The following is a 20,274-nucleotide window of genomic DNA, read 5'->3' as shown; positions in this document are numbered from 1 at the left end:
CAGAAGCATGCTATCTCTGAATTTTCCACTTCGCTATCGTGACTACTAGGGACGCGGGTGGCGCTGTGGTCTAAACCACAGAGTCTAGGGCGTGCCGATTGGAAGGTCGGTGGTTCAAATCCCTGCGACAGGTTGAGCTCCCGTTGTTCGGTCCCAGCTCCTACCCACCTAGCAGTTTGAAAACACGTCAGGTGCAAGTAGATAAATAGGTACCGCTCCAGCGGGAAGGTAAATGGCGTTTCCGTGCACTGCTCTGGTTTGCCAGAAGTGGCTTAGTCATGCTGGCCACATTACCTGGAAAAACTGTCTGCGGACAAATGCCAGCTCCCTCGGCCTATAGAGCAAGATGAGCCCAGAGTTGTCCACGACTGGACCTAACGGTCAGGGGTACCTTTACCTTTACCATTATCATGGCTACTAAGCATTGATAGACCACTTCCATTAATATGTTGAATCCTAGTCTGCGGAAGAGGGTGATTGTGACCTTCCAGATGATGTTGTTTAGAGTGTGGAGCTGATATTGCCAAGGTTGCAGGTTCAATTGCCGTACAAGACAGTTGCCTATTCCTGCATTGCAAGGGGGTTAGACTGAATGATCCTCAGGGTCCCTTCCAACTCTACAGTTCTATGATTCTATGACTCCAGTTCCCATCAGCCCCAGGAAGCATGGCCAATGGTCAAGACAATGGGAGTCACAAATACTGTAACATTTGGGAGGTCACAGGTATTCCACTGCTGATTTATTCAGTCTCCCTCCCTCTATGCTAATAGCCATCACCATACCTGGCAGTGAATTCCAACACCATCATCTACTATTATATTTGGTATATAAATGAAACTACATATCCATCAAAATCGCAAAGGATTCTACATAATACTACAATAAAATGCAGTTGTGAAGAGCTCCGAAAAGGTCTCTCCAAGCTGAGTGAACGGGCAGTAAAATAGCAAATGCAATTCAATGCCAGAAAATGATGCACATCAAGGCAAAATAAATAAATAAATGTAAATAGTACTGTTAGAGGCAAAATGCCTCTGAATACCAGTTGCTGAAGTAGGAAGAGTGCTGATGTTCTCAGTTCTTGTTTGTGGGTTTGCCATCTTTATCTGGCCAGCTACTGTGGGAACAGACGGCTGGGCTTGTTGAGTCCTTTGACCTGACCCAGAAAGCTCCTCTTAGGTTCCTTTGTTCTTCTAAGACCCATTATCTGGGTTTAGGTTAGGAGATAACAGAAAGTATAGGCTGGTCATTGCCAGAGATGACATTAGCTTAGTAAGAGAAAAGTGAGATACTGTCATGACTAGCTAATGCAGAGTATCAGGAGGGGTGTGTGTGTGTGTGTGTGTTTTGCCAAGGCAGCCAGTGCCAGATTTACGTATAAGCTAAACAAGCTATAGCTTAGGGCCCCACTCTCTTGGGGGCCCCCCAAAAAAATTAAAGAAAAAAAACACCTGGATGTACATTTCCTAATACAAGATAAAAAAGAATAAAATAAAACCTACATACAGCAACAGTGTTTTGATAAAATACATATTTTGTTATGTGCAAATGGCTTTAGATACCTATTAGGTCCATATAGCTTATACTCAACACAAAAAACAGCAACAATTTGTTGCTGACAAAGGACAGCTGGACATATAAAGGGCCCCATTACCTTCAGTAGCTTAGGGCCTCATCAGACCTAAATCCGGCCCTGAAGGCAGCACATCCAGGCAATCAGCCATTTTGGCAGTGCTGCGCTCATTTCAGAAGCACTTATCCTTGGCAGTTTCCCTTTCTGCAGTCCCACCTCCTTGCCCCTCCTCTGTTCACCATTATCAGCTGGGCGGGTGATTGATGTGCAGCAAGCCACTTTTTGAACAAGGGACTACAGGGGGAGAACTTGGTCCCTTCAGTTTCCTTGGGTTTTGCAGCACGGGCAATTAATCTTGGTGCCCAGCCGAACAAGAGGGAGCGTGAAATTTGAGCTGCAAATGGCATTTTGGAGTATCTGTACATCCTTTCTATCCCACTCCAGAGCTCTTGCCCTGCCACTTGGCTCTGTGATAAAAGCTTGGGTTTTCTAATTTCCTTTTAAAAACAAAAACAAAAAACCCCCAATACTGGACAGTATTTATTTATTTATTTGATTGTTTTAAAGCATTTCTAGACATTCACAACAACTTACAACATAAAATATACAGGTAGCCTAGTCACCTTAAAAAAAATAAAAAATACAGGGTGCTTGTTTACGAAGTGTGCAGCTGAAATAAACACCAAACAGGGTACCAACTCAGCGCAGGCTGAAAAAATGGACCAGGTTTAGCATGTGTAAAATAGAAGTGTTTTTTGCAGGAATGTGGGTACCTATTCTGCAAACTAACTCGGGTGTATTAAGGTAAAACATTGGAGAATTATGTGTAGTTTATGTATGTTTGTGGAAGCCTTTGCACCACTAAGGCCACAGTGACACACACTGAAGTTAGATTTATTTACGGTACTTGTTTTATTTGTATACCGCCCTTCATTCGTAGGTCTCAGGGCAGTCTACAACATTAAAATACGAAAAACAAAACAAAACCCAAAGCACATAATAAAAACAAGAACACCCCCCAAACCAATACCCCCCTCTACTCCACTCCCTCCGACAAATACATTTAAAACAGTATACATCCCACTTGGATTACTGTAACATGCTCTTTGTGGGGTTTCCGTTGCAAAGTGCTCAGAAACTTCAACTGGCTCAAAGAACTGCAGCCAGATTACTGACTGGGGCTGATTAAGGTAAAGGTAAAGGTACCCCTGCCTGTATGGGCCAGTCGTGTCCGACTCTAGGGTTGTGCGCCCATCTCACTTAAGAGGCCGGGAGCCAGCGCTGTCCGCAGACACTTCCGGGTCATGTGGCCAGCGTGACGAAGCTGCTCTGGCGAGCCAGCACCAGCGCAGCACATGGAAACGCCGTTTACCTTCCCGCTATAAAGCGGTACCTATTTATCTACTTGCACTTAAGGGTGCTTTGGTTTTTTTTTGAATAATATTTATTAAAGTTTTCCAATTAATTACAAATTAATAAAACATCCAATTTCAAATCTTTTTCCAATTACATCCTTTCAGGACTTCCCCTTCCCTCCCCCCCTTGTATTCCAAATCTCTCAAATGATCTCAACAAGTTCTTCTCCTCAATTCAGACTTGTTATCCTTAACCCAATTTTTTTTTTTTTTAAAAAAAACATTATTTTCCATTCCCCTAAAATCGGCTTATTCCCACCACGAGTTCCCCACTTTAGAATACCATGTAGATGTATATAGCCTAAATAAAACATAGTTTACGCCCTTTGGATTCCACATTTCCCACCCCCCCTTTTCCCGGTTGCGTTCCCAATGTTCCTCAATGTCCGATATTTCCACATCTCTCTAAGTCATAGTCCTTTGCCAGTCCTCTTTAATTTCGAATGTCCAATCATGGAAGGATTCTGTCTCAAAGAAAGGCCCATTTTTTCCATCCAGATTTTTATATCCAGGAGTGAAAAACTCCAAATTATAATCCTTAAGCTTGTCAAATCTGGATGTCCCAAACGTCCCCACTTTTGACTTGGTCCAATTCTTGTTATTTTGTTGTTCTTATTGATCACACTCCTCTTTCTATTTCTTTCTGTCCCTGTTTTCCTGCACAAATGTCCTAATTCCAAAAGTTAGTTCCTTTACAGAGGCTTGTTATTCAGAAACAAAACATTACGTCAAGTTCCTTTCATTCCACAACAGATGATTCCATTGTCTTCTTCGGTGTAGTGGCCTCTGTAGTCATAATAATGTTCCATTTCTGCAGTTTCCCAGGAGATAAACAGTTCTGTTCCAATTTCCAGCTAAAACCACTTGTAATATCCCTCGGCTCCTCTAGGTGGATTGCAAAAACTGAGTTCTCTTCCAGATCGCGTCCATTAGCCCTAGTAACTTTATAATCCTTATTTAAAACAATTTGTATCCAATTTATAACAAATATAACCAGCAAAGTCCTTGTAACATAGTCTCTATCTTATTTTCCGCTTTGACAGCTCTTTGACAGCTGTCAAAACTTGCCTTTCTCCTCTCCAAACTCCGTCATCGATCGCTCCCGGGGTTCCAGGGGGGGTTGTTTTTAAGTCCGAATTCTACTTTCCTCCTCCAGCTCAATCTCATATTCTTCACTCGTGAGGTTAAAAACTTGCCAAAATGATGTTACTCCGATCTTAGTTATCAGATCCTTTGCTTTGACCCTTCTACAATGGAGGGGGTGGCTGACTTCCTTTTTTGCGCCTCCCCCGCTCGCTCCGAAATTTTTAAAATTTTTGTCCCTCTTTTTAGTCCAAGTTCCAATTACTTACGGGTTGTTCTTTTAGGTCCGAATTTTCAAAGGAAAAAGCCAGCGCTCTCCGCCGAATGGCATGCGGCTTCGCACGGCAGGGATAGCAGAGGACTCAAAACACCACGCTTCTCCCCGGCACCCGATCCGCAGCCTTTAAAAAGGCTCCTTCACGAGTCGGGAGGGCGCTAACGGTGTCAGCCGAGTCTCCATGTCCACGGCCCCCGTGGCCGTGGTTTTTAAGGGTCCCCGCATCGCCGGTGCGGTAGGACCCAGCCCCTGCCGTGCAGGCTCCCTCCGGAGCTCGGAGGGAGTCCGCCATTCGGCGATGGCGCCGACCCGGAAGTCCCGCACTTAAGGGTGCTTTCGAACTGCTAGGTGGGCAGGAGCTGGGACCGAAAGACGGGAGCTCACCCCGCCGCGGGGATTCGAACCGCCGACCATACGATCGGCAAGTCCTAGGCACTGAGGTTTTACCCACAGCGCCACCCGCGTCCCCTGATTATAGAGAGCATATAACTCCCATACTATAACAGCTTTACTGACTACAGGTCTGTTTCAGGGCACAATTCAAAGTGTTGGTTATGACCTACAAAGCCCTACATGCCTTAGGTCCAAGAGAGACCATATTCCCTCCTATGAACCAGCCCAGGTTTTGAGATTTTGGGGGGGGGAGGCTCCTCTCTTGCAGGCATAGAGAATAAGCCTCTAGTGCTTATTGGCTGTGGCAGTGGGAGTGCCTGATTTATACCCATTGCGAAATATCAGAGCTGTTATAAGTTGCTCCCTCCCCAAAAATATTGCAAGCTAGGGATAATATTGTTCTTACGCGGCTGGCATAAGGCTTCCTTAGATCACGCATGCGTGAAATGCTTTGAACGCTCAAGAGAACTGTACAGCTACTAAATGTTATAGTTACGTGGGCATGATTGATAGGTATCAGAAGTTAAATGAAGTGTGGAAAATCCTTTCTTCTGCTGAAATCTTACTGTTTTATAATGTGCAGGGAGAATTCTGATGATGCAAGTATTGACTGGAAGACATGAATTTCAGTGGCATTGACCAGGAATCTGTGTTCTTTTTTCTTTTTTTCTTTTTTGAGACTGGCATATTGAGGGGGAAGGACATAAGCCATACATGGAATAAAGAAAGAGCTGGATTAGCAAGATTTCGCTGCATTCCACAGTTGGAATTCAGCACTTAAAGACCAGCCAGGCTGTTGTGAAATGCTCTGCTGCTAAAGAGACTGTGAATATCCTTTTGGCATCTGTTTATCTCTTGTCCATCAAAGATTCAATAACAGTGTGTTTGGGGCTGAAGCGAGACCATTAAGAGGAGCTCAGATACACACAGCTTTAATGTGTAAAAGAAGACGAAGAGGAGTAGAAAGCAGACACCCTGTGATCATGAGATGAGCTTTCTGCCCTTCTGATTCCTTTAATTTTGGGAGAGATCCTTTGATCAAAGGTGAACCTTCCACTTAGATTCTTAAGCTGTGCCCAGGGATTGGCTTGCCTCCACAGTTCCTCGGATGGTTTGGGACTTCATACAATAGTGGAGAGAACACAAAGAGTTGTATGGAGTTTTGCACAATGATCCCTGGTCATGCTTTCATTGGTCCTGTGTACCACCTCTCTGATGCCCCAAGAATGTGATAAAACAGTTTGATCTGTTTTTTGAAGGTGAGGGATCCTCTGGGATCTCAGCCTGGCACTCCTTTTTCCTGCCTCTTCCTGAAGTGACTCTTTGGGTACTTTTGTCCCCAGATGGATAAAGAAAAAAAGGAAGGCTGATTCTAGCATGAGCCCAAAGGATTTCTTTTCAAAGTGAGCCATCAGTGCACGCACATGGTCAAAATATGGTGAAATAGTGGATCTGGGGGCATTCCATACAGCTGTATCTGTTGGGTCCTACCCCCAGATCTGTCCCTGTCGCCACATCCAATTAACGTTTGAAAGGACATGTGCCCAACAAATGTTGTTTCTCAGCTTAGGGTTGAACTATGCTTTATGCTTTACCTGCTACATTGGAAGGCTTAGCTGGCCAGTCTTGGGAAGTGGGCCTCCTCACACATAATAATTGGTCCTTCCTCCTTTTCCCTTCTGTGAATTGCAGAATTATTGTAAAGCATAGGAAAGAATCAGGCCGTTAGATGACCTGTTTAGAGAAGCTTTTAATATTTGATGAATTATTGTATTTTAATATTTTGCTGGAAGCTGCCCAGAGTGGCTGGGGAAACCCAGCTAGAGGGGCAGGGTATAAATTATTATTATTATTATTATTATTATTAATAATAATAATAATAATAATAATAATAATAATAAAATACATTGGCACACTGGGTGACTAGAATTCATCACATTGGTATCCCACTTCCCCTAAGAATAGGAAAATAGGTGCAGGAGAGTGGCTCAAGGAGCTTCATGGCTGAGCAGAGATTTGAATCCAGATCTTCTGCATCCAAGTTCCAACATTTTATCTCTCGTGGCTCTCAACTTTGAATATTACAGCATCTTTCTGTACCTGGCTGGATGCTTGCCTGCAACTTGCATGTGACCAGGGAGCTTGAGGAGTCCTTGAGGAGTCCTTACCTCCAGACTTCTCTTTCACCCCAGGATCTTGTTATGTAAACAGCAAGAGTGTCGTCTCTGGTGGTTGGAGTTCCCAGCTCCAAAGAAAAACACAGTGACTTGAGAATAACCCAAGGGAGTCTACAAGGCACCTTTGTCTCCATGGGTGGGAATCAGCCTCTCTTTGACAGGCCTATGGAGGGGGAAGGGAGCCATGCACACTTGCCATGGGCCTTAGAGGGCTGTGTTGGCTGGGGACCCCAACAGAGACCAGCTGCTTTTTTGTTTGAGTTTATAACTTCTAAAACACAGAAGTTATAAACTCAAACCTGGGACTGGGCTGGCTGGCCTTTATCTCCTCTGAGGCATAGGGCGGCCCCAGTCCACAGGTGACTCGCCTCTCCTGGCCTGGAGGCGAGCACTCCTCCTGCGAGAACTTCGTTCCCTCTGCCTCTCTGCCCTGAGCCTCTGCATCTCAGGAGAGGCTGGAGGGTTACCAGACCCAGAGGCAACCCCAGCTTCCCCTGACGGGGCTAGGAGAGGAGTACCTGCAGGCAATGGGTCCTCGATCACCTCCAGAGCCAGAGCGGATTCAGCTGGTGTCTGCTCCCGAGGATCCGGCACAGGTGAGGGCCCTTCAGGTTCAAGCCCCTGCCCTGGAGGTGGGGACTCCTGTGCAGGCTGGGATTCCTCAGGTTCAGCCTCTGAATCGGATTCTCAGGCCATCACAACTTCATTCTGACAAGATTCCCATCCCAGGCCACTGACAGGCTCCGTACAGGCCTGCTCCTGGGAGTTCAGCAGAAACTGGCATTGAGAAAGGGGCTAAGCCCCATCTCTCCTCCACCCACTAGTCCTTTTGCTCAATGTTGCATCCTCTCACAGCAGCTTTTTGTTCTTCTTGGAGGGTGGAGACATGGGAAGTTACACAAAAGTCTGCGGAACGTGTAGTTTGGCACCAAAAGTCCCTATGATTTCTTCTTGAAGAAGACAGCACGACAACCCCGAGAGCCTGTCCTCTGGTTGTGTGCATGAGCAAATTGCCAATTGTGCTTTTTCCAGAAAGCCCAACTCCAGCAAGAAATGCCTCTCCTCCTTTACTTGGAACAGTGTCTGTGGCCTTTGCTTGGGGCAAATATTCCCCCTTTTGCAATCAATCTTGGTGTCTGGAGCAGTCTTGCCGCATTCCTAAAGAGCACTTCGTTTCATTTTCATTTGTCCTCTCTCCCATTTCCTTGCTATTTTTGCCTGCAGAGCCTGCAATGTTTAACTTTCTGTTGAGCCTGGAGGGGGTGAGGGGAATGAAAAATGTCTTGATTTGGGGAAGGAGCAGAATGGGTGTGCCTTCATGGTTTCAGTCATTGTTGTAAGACTCCTCAGGCCTCTGAGAGGCCAAATAATACAAGTGCTTTAAACAGATGTGCTCATTTTGCTTATTTAGAAGAGGGGATTGCTCAGTGGTAGAGCAGTGGCTTTGCATGCAAAAGTTTGTGGGTTCAACCTCCAGCATAAGAAGAGCCTGAAGGGTCAGGTCTGTGGTCCATCTATTCCAGCATCTGGCCTGTAGGAAACGCTCAAGCAGGACCCAAACACAGTAGCCTTTTTTCAATCTGTGTCTCCAAGCAGCTGGTATTCAGAAGCATTGCTGCAGCTGACTATAGAAGCAGAATATAGTACAGTCGTACCTTGGAAGTTGAACGGAATCCGTTCCGGAAGTCCGTTCGACTTCCAAAATGTCCAGAAACCAAAGTGCGGCTTCTGATCGGCTGCATGAAGCTCCTGCAGCCAGTCAGAAGTCACGCCAGATGTTCGGCGTCCGAAAATCGTTTGAAAACTGGAACATCACTTCTGGGTTTCGATCATTCGGGAGCCAAGGCGTTCGGGATCCAAGGTACAACTGTATAGTGGTTCCTTGGTTCTCGAACTTAATCCGTTCCAGGAGTCGGTTCGACTCCCAAAACAGTTCAAAAACCAAGGCGCAATTTCCGATTGGCTACAGGAGCTTCCTGCACTCAAGCGGAAGCCACGTTGGATGTTCGGCTTCCGAAAAACGTTCACAAAATGGAACACTTCCGGGTTTGCGGTGTTCGGGCGCTGATTTGTTCGTCAACTAAGCCTTCGGGAACCAAGGTAGCACTGTAATAGCTATTGATGGCCTTAATCTCCACAAACTTGTCCAATCATCTTTTAAAGCCTTCCAAGCTGGTGGCATCTTCCACTTGTCATTTTCACTTTTCTGCAACCAGGGCCAGCCCAAGACATTTTAGCACCTGAGGCACACCCCAGAATGGCGCTGCCCTCGCTGCCACGGAGGAAGGGGTGAGGGAAGATCTATATCAGGAACACGGTGGGGGAAGAAATATCAACATGGGGATCTGCTGCCCCTGGTAGATTCTGCTGCCCGAGGCAGCTGTCTCACCTTGCCTCTTGGTTGGGCCGTTCCTGTCTGCAACTAATGACAGGTTGGAGACAGCTTTAAATTGAAGAAACAGCACAGGGAGGAAAGGTTGACCCACCCTTCTCAATACCATAGCCTCAGTCCAAGTATTAAAAAAGGGGTTTCCCAGGTTTAGATAATCCATTAAAGACAGGTTCCAGGAGCCACAGTAGAGGTTGGCAGGCAGGTAAAAGACCCAGGAAGGATTTATGCCTGGCCAGGTGAGCAGGAACCAGAAGGCTACCTGGTGCGGACAAGGGTGGATCTGGGCTGCGACATTTCCTGCTTCTTCCTCTACTTTGCAGCCTCCAGTGTCTCACTGCAAAGGGCTTCACTTCTGTTTGATTCCTGTGGAAAGGCTCCATTGTCAATAAACCATCGTATGCTGACAGGGGGAGAGAACCATAGGATGTGCTGATCTCACGGGTATGTGCAAACCTGCATTTGAGGCCTGAAAAAAACCAAACCACCAACTTGAACTTGTGCCTAGAGGGCTGTGGAAAGTCAGTGCAGAGCACAGATGGGGCACCACAGCATCATTTTAAGGATAGGCGGGCCATTTTAGAGTGGCAAATTATGCAACCACTCCTGTTGTTGCTGTAAGACACACAGGTCACAATCCCAAGTGTGCACGTGGGACTTCTATTTTGCTTGTGCTTTAGCAACTTGCTTCACCTGAAAAGTCAAAGCTGATACCGCGGTCCAGCATGTTTAAGAAGAGACCAGCATTATTCTCAATTATCACTAAGTTTATTTTATTTATTTCCAGTACTGTTCTATCCTTCTACTAGGTTGCCATAGAAAGTTTTTTAAAAATCTCATTTTTAAAAAATCAATATAAAAGTAATTATATGAAAACACTAAAAATGCAGCATGCAAAGCACCAAAACCATGGCAACCAGCAGCTAGCATCTCTCTAGCTTGTTTCCTCCTTCCATCAATAGGAGGACACAGATCAAGCCAGGTGGATCTCTCTTGGAAAGTCATTCCAAAGTTGCAGTGGCATAACATGAAAACTCCACCCACCTCAGTTCGGGAGGGAGGGAGGGAGGCGTTGGGGCCTCAGTTGTTGTCTTGAGCGCATGAGAAGGCACATGCAGGGGGAGGCAGTCCTTTGGGCATTCTGCTTCCAGATCGTTCAGGGCTTCAATGTTTAGCACTGGCAACTTGAACTGATCCAAGAAACAAATTAGGTAAGCAATGCAGCTTAAAAATACAGTCATACCTCGTGTTAGGTTTGCTTCACGTTGCAGCTTTTCAGGTTACAAACGTGGCAAACCTGGAAGTGTTTACTTCCGGGTTCTCCACGCGCGCATGCGCAGAAGCGCTCTATCGCGTTTCATGCACGCACAGTAGTAGCGCTCTACTTACGGACTTTTCGGGGTGCAAACAGCACCCCGAAACGGATCATGTTCGTAAGTAGAGGTATCACTGTATCAGTTATATACTTGGACTAGAAAGCTGCAGCATTTTTCACCCGTTGACATTTCCAAGCTGTTTTCAAGGGCAGTCTCCCTAGAGGGGAGCACATCCTGCACAATACCCTGACATAGAATCATAGAGTTGGAAGAGACCACAAGGGCCATCGAGTCCAACCCCCACATGATTACAAGTGACCACGTATGCCTTCAACAGGAAAGGGAGCTTCAACATGCAGAGGCACTATACCTCCAAATACCAGTTACTAAGGACAGCTGATGCCTCCACGGTGTCACATTTGTTGGTTTCCTAGAAGCATCCAGCCGGCCACTGTTGTAGGCAGCATGCCAGACTAGATGTCCATTTTTGTCTGAGCAAGCCGAACTGCCCCAGGACCAGTCTAGTCCAGCATCTTGCTTGGAACAGTCCCCGAGCCAGGTGCTTCCAGGAAACATAGAAGCAGGACCTGAGTGAAGACAACCCCGCTGCCTGCTCTCCAGCAACTGGAATTCAGAGGTACAGTGGTACCTCGCAAGACAAATGCCTCGTAAGACGAAAAACGCGCAGGACAAAAGGGTTTTTCATTTTTTGAGTTGCTTCACAAGACGATTTTCCCTATGGGCTTGCTTCGCAAGACGGAAACGTCTTGCGAGTGTGTTTCCTTTTTCTTACAAGCGTTAATACCCAGGGAATCCGCGCTCCGCAAGACGAAAAAATCGCAAGACGAAACAACTCGCAGAACGAATTAATTTTGTCTTGCGAGGCACCACTGTATCCTGTCTGCAACATGGAGGTTCTCTTGAACAATCATAACTGGTAGCCTAGCAGTTGACCTGACCCTGGATTTGTCTGATTGTTCCATATGTTTAATTGTGCGTTGTGTGAAACACTGCTTGTGTCTTTTTGTATGGAGGTAGTCTCTGACACAAAACAGGGTATGTGGATATAATAGTGCACGGGGGATGGGTGACCAGCACTACCAGTCTGCCAGCTCCTTCCAGGGAATCCTCCCATTTGCCATATTGTTGTCCTTACCATGTTACGTATTAAGTTTCTGCACTGCTTCTGAGCCCAAAATGAGGCTTTCAGAGCAGTTGGCAGTGTAAACTATTTGCAACAAATGCAACACGTTTGTCACTGATCCCTTTCACTTAAGCAGCATCAGCATCCGAGGATGCCTCTCTAGTCGTTGCTGCGGCCCAAACTGCCTTCCGCACGTGGCTTGCCGCTCCGCCGGGCGCTGCAGAAGCGTGGCAGCTGCCTGCTCGCCTGGGCTGGGATCTCTTCTGCCACGCGGGGGTGGCTCCTCTGGTTTTGTCGCCTGCCCGGTCCTTCCAAGGAAGCCGCCTCGCAGTTCCCTTCCGGCATCCCGGGGAAGCGCACGGGAGCAGCCGGTGCGGGTCTGCTTGGCGGGGCTCCTTCGCGTGGGCACCTCGCCGCCGTGCGCCCTCGCCCGCCGCTCTCCTCTGCGCCTTTGCGCGCTTGTTTTTCCGAGAGCCGCTCCCTTGTGCTTGGCCAGAGCCTGCCAGGTGGCACCAGGGATCCCAGGAGCGTCGCTGGGTTGGAGTGGCTCTGGCGGCGTGTGTTTAGTTTAATTATCCAGTCAGCTGGTGTGGGGATCGAGGAGCAGCAGCAGCTCGGCTCTGGTGGTGCTGAATCCTCCTCCTGACGCAGCAGCAGCGAGCGCACGCCAAATGTCTTCCGAGCAGCCCGGAGCACATGGAGCCGAAGGGAGGCGAGGGAGCCTTGCAGGGGCGGCATGCTAGCCCTCAGGTTGCTACCGCTGCTGCTGCCGCTGCTGCCGCCCAGCCCACGAGCGCGCTTGTCTAGCTGGAAGCCGGCCAGGTAAGGGCAACAGCCCCGTGGAGAGGCGTCCGCGTTCCTCTCGCTTCCGACGGTTGGGTGTCCTTCATCCAAGACCTCTCTCCCGCCGGGCGCTCTCCATTGGCTGCAAGGCGGGAGGCAGCCAGGAGGACCCTCGGCGCCCCTTATCTTTGTTTATGTAACCGGGCAAACCAGAGGCAATGTCCAGCTGCAGAGGGACAGCTCGATCTCGCCAGCGACGGGCTGCTTTGCCTTCAGCATTGAAGCTGGCGTTCACTGTAGGCTGAACTTTGGTAGTTTGCTCCTTCTTGCCTCCCCCCCCTCCCCCCCCTCTCTTTTTCTCTCGTATTCAGTAGTGCTGCGTAGTTTCTGGAGAATGCTGTTAAGTGCAAACTTGCCCATTTCAGCAGTGACCTTGAAAATCAGCGTATAAAAGTTCAAATTGGTCATACTTGGCACGGATACTCTCTGCATGCACGTTGCTTGCAGAAGTAGGCACACGGTGGGGGTTTTTTGGGGGGGGGCGTGGGGGAGACCCTTAAAGGGGAAAGCAAGTCAGAGGGGGAAAGAGTTTTTGGAAGGGGGGAAGCCCTTCTGAGCCCGCTAATCACTGACAAGCACTAAAAGCAGAAGAAAAAAGTTAATTATTTCAGATTGTTTTCTCCTAATAAGCTGCTGCACAATAGCAAGGAAGTTTTTCCTCTGGTGGAAATTAATTTGCTGCTGTCGTATCAGCAAGTTCTAAACAATTGCTGAGTGAGGAATGTTGGACTCCGTGATCTGGCTTGAGGCTCAAGAAATGTTGAAGGCACATTTTAAAAGCACGCAGTAAAAAAAAGGCAGGGGGAGTGGTCTTACTGTTTTTGATCACTTCAGTGGATTATCAGCACTGTGCTTTGTGGCTGAGGACTTAGAAGAAGCACCGTGAGCAAGTCTGCCCGTAACAGCCAAAACGTACCGCTTGCGTTATGCTAACGTGTCTCTGACAGAGTTCCACGTGCTGGGGAAGCAGAATTGGCACAAATAGCTGTATGTAACAGTTGCTACACAGCATGCAGTGGAAGTGCACGGCTGGATAGAGCTGCACCAAAGCAATGATTTGTTCCAGACTTGGAACCATGAGTGCCTGCAGTCTGATAAGATGCATTAATATGTGTGCGCCATATTGTGTAGCGGTTTAGCTTGTGTGCGGTTTTGCATTAGGCTTGCGCCCTTTTGATGCACAATGCAGTCTTTCACAGATGTGCCTGGATGACTGGTGGTTTGCATGGTTTCCTGCTGGCAGTCATATGGCAGTGAGGTGGTACATGGCGTCCAGAGGTGCTGAAACCTTTTGCTCCTGTTTAGCTCTCCACTTCCACCCCTCATTTTTAACTTTTGTGCAAAAAGCTCCTGTACCGCACTGTACAAACCTTCCTGTGCCTGGCCTGGAGATGAGACTCAAGTGCCCTTTTCCCTGACCGCTGTGTTGCTGCTGCTCTTTCCCTGTGAGAACTCCTTTTTTAAAAAAGTGCATTTGTGCCATTGGACCCATTCCAGAAAAGGTAATTTTTGAGCAGAAGTTAAGTCCAGCTGCTTTTATTATCCCTGTCTTAAGGTTCTCCTACTCCCAGCATGGGCACACAGCACTACATCTATTAAGTTTTGTCTAGATGCATGGTTATGATGCATAGATCACTGTTAGTTTGGAGATAGAAAATTCAAGACGCTCTGCAGGTGTGGGAGGCAGAGGCTTGTGTGTACGAGGAAACGCACAAAGATTTGTACTGGAACCAGGATGGGCAAAATGAGAATGACTTTGGACCTATGGAGCTGCCCTGTAACGAGTCCGATCCTTGGTTCTCCTAACCCAGTACATTCTCTCATCTGGCAGCAGCTTTCCAATAGCTTTTTCTAAAGGAAGCCAGGGGTTGACTCCTAGGCATGTTCAGATGACATGCACTGGGTTATGGGCTCCCCCTGAAAAGTCATCCTATTAAGTTGCCCCACCCTGAGTGAGAAAATTGGTCATTGGACATTAAATATGGCACCAGTGGCAACGAACAACCTGAATTGTGGGTTGGGAACCAAATGTTGTTGGGCTCCAGCCTGGCAAATGGTCGGGGATGGTGGGAATTGTATTCTGGCAATGCCTGGAAGGGCAGAGGTTTCCTACCCCTGCCCCAAATCCATCTCTCCATTCTCCTGCTCTGCTTCCTCTTAGTTGCGGAGGTTAGTATTGTGAGGTTTGAAAGCGAGAGGTTCTTCCTTATGGTGCTGCCTCTTTCGAAGTGTTTAACCAAAGAGGGATTTTGTTTGTTTCATTATTATCCCTTCTTTTCTCCAGCATGGAAATTAAGGCAGTGTAGGTCTGTTTCCAGGCAATCTGCTTGGCTTCGTTGTTGCCTTATTCATTACGCAGTCCAGTCAAAACAGTCGTCTTAAGGAAGGCCTATTTGAATGTCTGAGTCCTTTGTTTTCTGCGGCAGCTCCTGCTGTTTTTCCTTTATCATCTTGGTTTGCTTAAGGAACTGTTCCTTTGTCTTATAAATTGCATGTTTCTGGGGTTATTTAATAGACAGGAGCCTAACACATTTTATAAATAAATAAATGAAAGCCAGGCTACAATAAAGCTTGCATTGAAAGCAGAGAACTTTTGCCAGAGTGGGGGAGATGTACCTGTATGTTCCCAACACACATATGTTGCAGCTCTTCTTCAAGTTCTCAACCAACTACGTATCCAGTAGTAACTACCCTGGAGAGAAAGCACGCATCTATACTACCAAAGTAGGGACGCAGGTGGCACTGTGGGTTAAACCACAGAGCCGAGGGCTTGCCGATCAGAAGGTCGGCAGTTCGAATCTCCGTGACGGGGTGAGCTCCCGTTGCTCAGTCCCAGCTCCTGCCCACCTAGCAGTTCAAAAGCACGTCAAAGTGCAAGTAGATAAATAGGTACCGCTCCGGCGGGAAGGTAAACGGTGTTTCCATGCGCTGCTCTGGTTTGCCAGAAGTGGCTTAGTCATGCTGACCACATGACCCAGAAGCTGTACGCTGGCTCCCTTGGCCAATAAAGCGAGATGAGCGCCGCAACCCCAGAGTCAGTCACAACTGGACCTAATGATCAGGGGTCCCTTTGGTAGTATAGGTAAAGTAAAATAGCTTTTATGCTTTCATTCCTCTTAAACGGGAAGCCTGGAAACAGAGATTTGGTGAAAATGTTAGGAATTTTGCATTCTTTGCAGCCTTACAAAACTGCAGCTGCTAGTGTGCATTAAGAGAATCATGGTATCCTACACCTGTTTCAAACCAGTTGAAGTTGTGTAGTGTAAACAGACACAAGCAGCACAATTGCCTCTCTGTGGCTAATACCCAGTGTGGAAGTGCTTCTGAAGTAGGTATTGGGGGGTGGGGGTGGGGAGAGAGAGATGTTAATAATATATAGTTCAGGCTTTGCATTTAAGTTATTTGTTTAATGTCCTTTTTGCACTATAAATTTCAGTCCTTTGGACTCCTGTGTGTGGACTCTCTTTTTCTCCCATCTCGCCACAGCGAGCCATTTGTTCCTGCAAAAACAAGGCCATGCTTTCTTGGCCTGTGATCTTTATGAACTGCTGCATGTGCCTGTTCAACTGCTTTTTAAAAAACTGGCCAGTGATACCTTGGAAATCCTCTCAGGTTGGTCTGATCTAGCCTCAGTTTGGAAACTCAAATGAATGATTATCATTTGCCTTGAGAGTTCTCCCTTTTCTGGACCATCTTAATGGTTTCCAGAAACAGTGTGAAATGAAAGCTAGGATCGGTGTTTCCTGCTCTCTGCTCCTCAGTTTTTAAAGTTGTGCTTCACATTCTGTCCTGTGAGCCTATTTTGTGCTAAATCCATTTGACTTCCCTTATTTTTCCAGCAATGACATTAGAACCCAAAGGTTGTCCAAAGGGCACAGGATGATGCAATCACCAGTTCTCCTTTCTTCCTTTGCAGAAAGGAGTCGCTTTCCAGCATTATGATGATCTCAGGAGTATGGTGCTTGGAGAGCTCCCCCGCTTCTCTTAGCAGTAACACATTGATAATGTTTTCTGTGGCTTGTCATGAATAAGCTTGATGGATTCCTAATATGCTAACTTTCAGTTCCCATAAGCATAATAGCAACTTCAAGCTGCATGTGGAGAAGGATAAAGTGAATTGCTAGCTGTGTGGTTATTTGCCTATAACGTTTGTTAAGTGTAGCCCTTCTCCCATAAGGATCCTTCTGTTGACCCTGGGGCTTCGTTAGCAGAGAGTGCTTGGTCTCAGATAGTCCCACTGTGTGTCACTTCCTAGACCAGGAATGTGAAAAACCTGATATTTCCATGGAATTTTCTGCGTCACCTCTAACTCCAACAGCCTCAGAGATATATGGAATGTCCATGGAGTTTCTTGGCTGTCCTTCCCTTTGTGTCCTTATTCTCCCCATCACCACCACTGGAAAAACCCTCCACTGTTGCACAGATTGTTGCACATTATAGTTGCCACAAGCTAGTGCACATGGGTGCACATTTTACGTTGACAAATGAGTGCCACGGTTTCTGTTTTGATGACTTGCCTTTCTTTCATGCATAAGCACATGTGCAGTTGTGCCTGTGTAGAAGAGAAGAACAAAGTTGAATTAGCAGGCCAAGCACTTGTTTGTAGACTGGGGGATAGGAAGCATGTGGCCCTTCAGATGTTGCTGGACTACAATTCCCATCATCCCTGACTGGCTGGGGCTGTTGGGAGTTGGAGTCCCACAATATATGGATGTGAGTCTTTGCCCATATACACCCCAATCCAGTTCTGCTTGTGTGTGGCTAGTTGTGGAAGCAAATGCACATCCCATTAAGAGTAATGCAGCGCTGAGGACATTTGGTCTCAGATGTGCATTCGTAAAGCATTCAGCCCGTGACACCCCGCAACAGCTTCAGTATTCGGCTGCCAATTAATTCTCCTCCCAAAAGGAAAATAAATTGGATAATCAGAGCGCAGGAAGACTTCAGAAAACTGTCTGCATCGGTGCATCGAGAAAATGTGCATTAGAAATTGAACTGGTTGGATTGCTGCAGGATCTCTATCTTGGGCTTTCTCCCCAGGTATCCAGGCAGCAAGAAAGTCCACACCTTTCTCCCCCTTGTCATCTTGGAAGAGCAGAGCACTACTTAGCCAGCAAGTCTGTCAGCTAAGAAATTGATTGGAAAATATTGTAGGCCAAGAACCTGCTTTGAATTAAATATGTGGGCTCCTCTATGAAACTTTGATTGTGGTGTGCTCTTGTGAGTTTGGTCAACACCCCTTAGTATTAGTGGAAATACTGCATTAAAACATGTTACCTAACTCACTTAAGTTGAAATAATTGGTATAGCAGAGCATCTAACAAGCTGAGTTGTGCATCATGACACACCCTTGGTTCAAACCTTGCCTTTGCCATGAGCTTGCTCAGTGCCCTTAGGAAAGCCTCAGTTTGCCTTCATGCCACCTACAATATGGGGGCAATTATACCAGTCCTGTAAGCAGTGCTTTCTTTTGTAGAGAAACAGGTGCCAGTACTCACCATGAAGCTGTTATAGTGTCACACTTTTTAACTACAAAAGAGAGGTGTCGGTATTGCGTACCCCTTAAGTACCTCCTGAAAAGAAAAGCACCGATTGTAAGGATTATTGAGATAATGTGTGTATCTCAGGAGGACTCTAAAAGTGCTCTTATAAATGCTTAGTATTTTTAATATGGTTGCTCTTTATAGTGAGGCACACTGTGGCTTCTCTTTGGTTATGTATTACAGGCACCTCTCTGTTGGACTTTCTTCGCCAACCGAGTTTGTGCAAGAATGGAATAAAAACTTACCGGCAATATCTTTGCTTACTTTATTTTTAAATAATAATCCAACAGCTGCAACTCTACACCAGCCAGCAGAATACCAAGCAGTTGGTCAGCTTAAATACAGTTTTTAAAATAATCAATAACCCTATCACGTCGCTGCATTCGGTGCAGCAGGTAAACTCCCCCTGCTAATTAGTTAAATTGTTAAAGTACTACAGGTGTGTTGAATTGTTAAGAGCTCACAGATGTGCCGCCATGCAGGTTATAATTACAAATACACACCTCTGAGTAGCACCACTGACCACATCAATATTAAGAAAACCCAACACTCTCCAATTGCAGGATCTGTACCTTTAATGCCATTGGCCCAGGCCTGTGGAATACTCTGCCAGTAGATGCCTTCTGTGCCAACTTTTAAAAGCCTGCTGAAAACTTTTCTATTCTGTCAGGCCTATGCAGGCAATTATGAACCTATCTCCCACAATGGGTTACTGATCTTTGTTTTTAGCTTTCTCTGTTTTCATTGCATGGCTTCAACTTATTTTTGGTGTTGTAAACTGCTTTGATATACAGTGGTACCTTGGTTCTCAAACTTAATCTGTTCCGGAAGTCCATTCCAAAACCAAAGCGTTCCAGAACCAAGGCACGCTTTCCCATAGAAAGTAATGCAAAATGGATTAATCTGTTCCAGACTTTTAAAAACAACCCCTAAAACAGCAATTTAACATGAATTTTTACTATCTAACGAGACCATTGATCCATAAAATGAAAGCAATAAACAATGTACTGCAGTCAGTCAGTAGACGAACTGGGTTCCACACAGTCACAGAAACAAAAAAAAAGAGCCACAAAATTCAAAATAAATAGCAAAAACAGACAGACCTCAGCGTAACACTCAAAACGGAAGTGTGATGGAGCATGTTCGGCTTCCAAAAAAAGTTCTGAAACAGGAATACTTACTTCTGGGTTTGTAGTGTTTGGGTTCCAAGTTGTTTGAGTACCAAGGCATTTGAGAACCAAGGTACCACTGTATTTTTGTGATATGGGGTATATAAATATTTTTATGAATGAATGTGATGCCTGCCTGCGGGGTCAGGGGGACAGCACCAAACACCCAGAACCAAGTGGTCTTTGATATTGCAACTTCACCCTAAGAACCCAGGCTTCTAAAGTGTGATACCCCCCAAGGAAGGGACACTGTCATGCGTTGCCTCTTGAGAGTCTTGCATTCAAACTACAGTGGCACCTTGGTTTGCGAACGGTCTGGCTTGCCTACGTTTTGGATTACAAACACGTCAAACCCGGAAGTGCGTGTCCCGGTTTGTAAACTTTTTTGGGATTACAACCCTTTTTGGGGGATTACGAACAAATTTTTTTTTGGAGGCCCCATTGGCGCCTAGCGATCACAGTGGATTGTGGTCAATCGCTGGACGCTATTAGACCACGTGATTGTCTCTGCCCACTCCCCCCCTCGCTCTGTCCCTCTGTCGCGTCAAGTGTGTGCTGTTTTCCCTAAAAAAGCTCAACAACTGGCCTCCCCCCAAAAAAACCACCACACATGCTCCTCCCCCCTCCAATGACAATGAATAGATCACTGCCAGTTTTTTTATACTGGGAGTAGATCCCAGTCTCTTGGGAGTTGGACGTGCCTGGTGTATACCATCGCATTCAGTGTAGTTGCCCGTAATGTTTGAAGCAGACCCGAGCCGATAGGTTGTTATAGTTGTGAAGAGCTTGGCTTCCGACTTGATGTGGTCTCCTTCCAGATCCAGTTTTGAGTCTTTTCAAATGCAAACAAGGAGAATATACAGAATGTCCTTTTGACAAGCGTTCCCCCCAGATAGTTCAGTTATCCAGGTAACTGTCAGATATGTTTGCACTCCTTCCTCTTGTGTTGAG

General features: G+C 46.5%; 1 protein-coding gene and 1 long non-coding RNA gene across 7 annotated transcripts in view; both read left to right on the top strand.

Annotated features, from left to right (window-relative positions):
* LOC309338155 overlaps window positions 1–20,274 on the top strand; it is a 309,599-nt gene that overhangs the window by 69,512 nt on the left and 219,813 nt on the right. The window lies entirely within an intron of this gene.
* Window positions 1–20,274, top strand: part of NCOA1 (nuclear receptor coactivator 1) — a 304,047-nt gene that overhangs the window by 149,610 nt on the left and 134,163 nt on the right. Inside the window, exon 1 of one of the 6 annotated variants that reach the window (XM_081854456.1) lies at window positions 9,632–9,752. The exons of 4 other annotated variants lie outside the window; for them this stretch is intronic. The gene's annotated coding sequence lies outside the window, so the exon portion shown is untranslated. Of the gene's footprint in view, window positions 1–9,631; window positions 9,753–12,176; window positions 12,591–20,274 lie in introns of those variants that run through there. One more of the 6 variants, XM_081854457.1, reaches the window with a different exon arrangement.

The sequence above is a fragment of the Podarcis erhardii genome, assembly GCF_964252035.2.
Source record: "Podarcis erhardii genome assembly, chromosome: 3".
NCBI classification, from domain to species: domain Eukaryota; kingdom Metazoa; phylum Chordata; class Lepidosauria; order Squamata; family Lacertidae; genus Podarcis; species Podarcis erhardii.
This window is presented reverse-complemented; position numbering and strand designations above follow the sequence as displayed.